The sequence below is a fragment of the Charadrius vociferus genome, unplaced genomic scaffold (assembly GCF_000708025.1).
Source record: "Charadrius vociferus isolate BGI_N301 unplaced genomic scaffold, ASM70802v2 scaffold325, whole genome shotgun sequence".
Taxonomy (NCBI): domain Eukaryota; kingdom Metazoa; phylum Chordata; class Aves; order Charadriiformes; family Charadriidae; genus Charadrius; species Charadrius vociferus.
In genome coordinates this window covers 2,454,770-2,456,889 of record NW_009648526.1, presented here as the reverse complement: position 1 = coordinate 2,456,889, position 2,120 = coordinate 2,454,770, and positions in this window count along the sequence as shown.

Here is a 2,120-nt window from a genome sequence, read left to right as displayed (position 1 = left end):
TTTTTTTACGCACGTTTTTCAGGGACTTTTCTGACCAAGTTAAACCATTTCTGTTTCGTGTTTCATAAGCGCGGTGGTGACGCGTCTTTGTGTATTGACTATTACTGTTCTGTAGTGATTGGTGTTTCTGAATAAATATATATGATGCTGTCAAAGAACTGAATGTATTTAACCTAAAAAAGGCAAAGTACATAGATTAACCTCAACGAAGTCTTGCAGTATAAAGTGCTTGTAATGCAAAGGGCTACTTAGGGTGCTGTGGGTGAGGTTTTCTTAGATTTTACAATCGATGTCAATAATTTGATTTGCTTTGACGTAAAGAGTTTTGGTCTGGAATTGTGTTTCTCTAAAATGTCTCGTTTACTCCAAAGGTGGTCACGTATGTGGAAATGCTTTGCAGTCTGGTGTTACGGAAATGAGACTTCAGGTACGAACAAGAGCCATTCCACAACAACTTGGAGGTTTGGGGCAGTGCAGGTTGTGGGGTTTTTTCTTCAAAATTCCTTTCTCTCAGCTGCCAGATTTTTAGGCTGGGTGTTGTTTTTACCAAATCTTTCACTTCTCAAGGTGGTACAGGTGATTCTTCAGCATTCTTGTTGCTAAGCTAAAACAATTTCATTTCTGTGCCACTGAGGCTTCACTTATTCTGTTCAAAGGACACATGACTTAAATAAATTATATTTTATTACTATTAATAAGTCACATCTGTAGCATATTAAACAAATTATTTTTTACTAGAGGCAGGATTGAGTACTTACACACTAAAACTAGGTAAAATACATGATGTAGGCTACTTGTTTTCTTTCTCTACCCTATTTTTCTTTCTCTAACCTCATTGTTTCATACATAAACTTACTTTACAAGCTGCTTAGTGCCTTGGCATTTGATTTGTTCTGTAAATCTGTAGCACAGTTTAGTGCTATTTCACTACTTGATGGTGTCTTTACAAAAATCTGTGTGTGTCTCATTGAAATCCGCAGATGCCTCTGGTGTACTGTGAAACATGTCCTGGATCAGCACAGATTTTCTCTTTTTCTTGTGCACTTTTTTCAGTGTGACTTCGATGTTACTTAGCAAATACATGATACTCTTCTCAATTCCCTAGAGTGGGAATTACATAATTACGGTGATGACATGCTAAAACACATATGAAGTGATTAAAACTGAACATGTGTAGTTTTAAATACTGTTTTGATTGTACTTATTTCTTGTGTGGTCAAAAAGAATGTTGATCGTTAGGAAACCAAGCTCTCCTGTCTGTCGTTCTTCATGCTGTCCGTTCATTTGTGTTTTCCTTTCTGTTTCTCATTAATTAGTTTGTCGTGGTGCTTGGGTTCTTCACATAGGGTCTTATGAAATGATTTTCTTTGTATGAGCTTCTGCTTTTTTAGGGCGCTTTGTTTATTTTAATATCTTCCCTTTTTAATGAATGATTGCTTAAAAGGAATCAATGTGCAGTTCTTATGATGTGAATGGAGAAGAGCTGCAGTTAGACAGTTATTTACCTGCTGTGAGACCGCCACCACCACCAAGAATCCATATGTCTGGTGTGCCATAGAAGCACCTTATTGAAATGTCTATATGTTTAAAAGGCAACCAACACCTACCGTCTTCCACTCTTGCAAATGGGAATCAAGCATTTAACAGCTGCTGTATTGCTCTGCGGCATCACAAAATCAGTAGGAGACGCAAGCACAAGCTTTGGTGCTCTTCTACTAAATCATTTCTCTTTGAAGTGGAGACTTAATTGCTTTTTCTGTGTGGAACATATATCATTAGCACGCTAATCAGAATACAAACAGCTCGCACAGGGGATAATGAGGGAGAACTTCCATGTAATGCTTGGTTTACATCCACGTGACTGTAGAAAAATGTTTTGTTTTGCTGAGCTGTCCTTAATTTGAGGTTTCTTGCTTAATGAGACTTCAAACAAATTCTGCATTGTAGGTTTCAGGTTTTCATCCCAGAGAGAGGCTTGGGATTTCAGGGAGGGGGGAGGAAAAGTGGCTTGGAAAACCTGAACAGACATTAAGTAAGTGAGCGCGCCTCTTGAGGAAAAACAGATAAGGCAGCCTTCCTATAAATGTGGCAGGACATAAAACTTTTTGTGGAAATACACC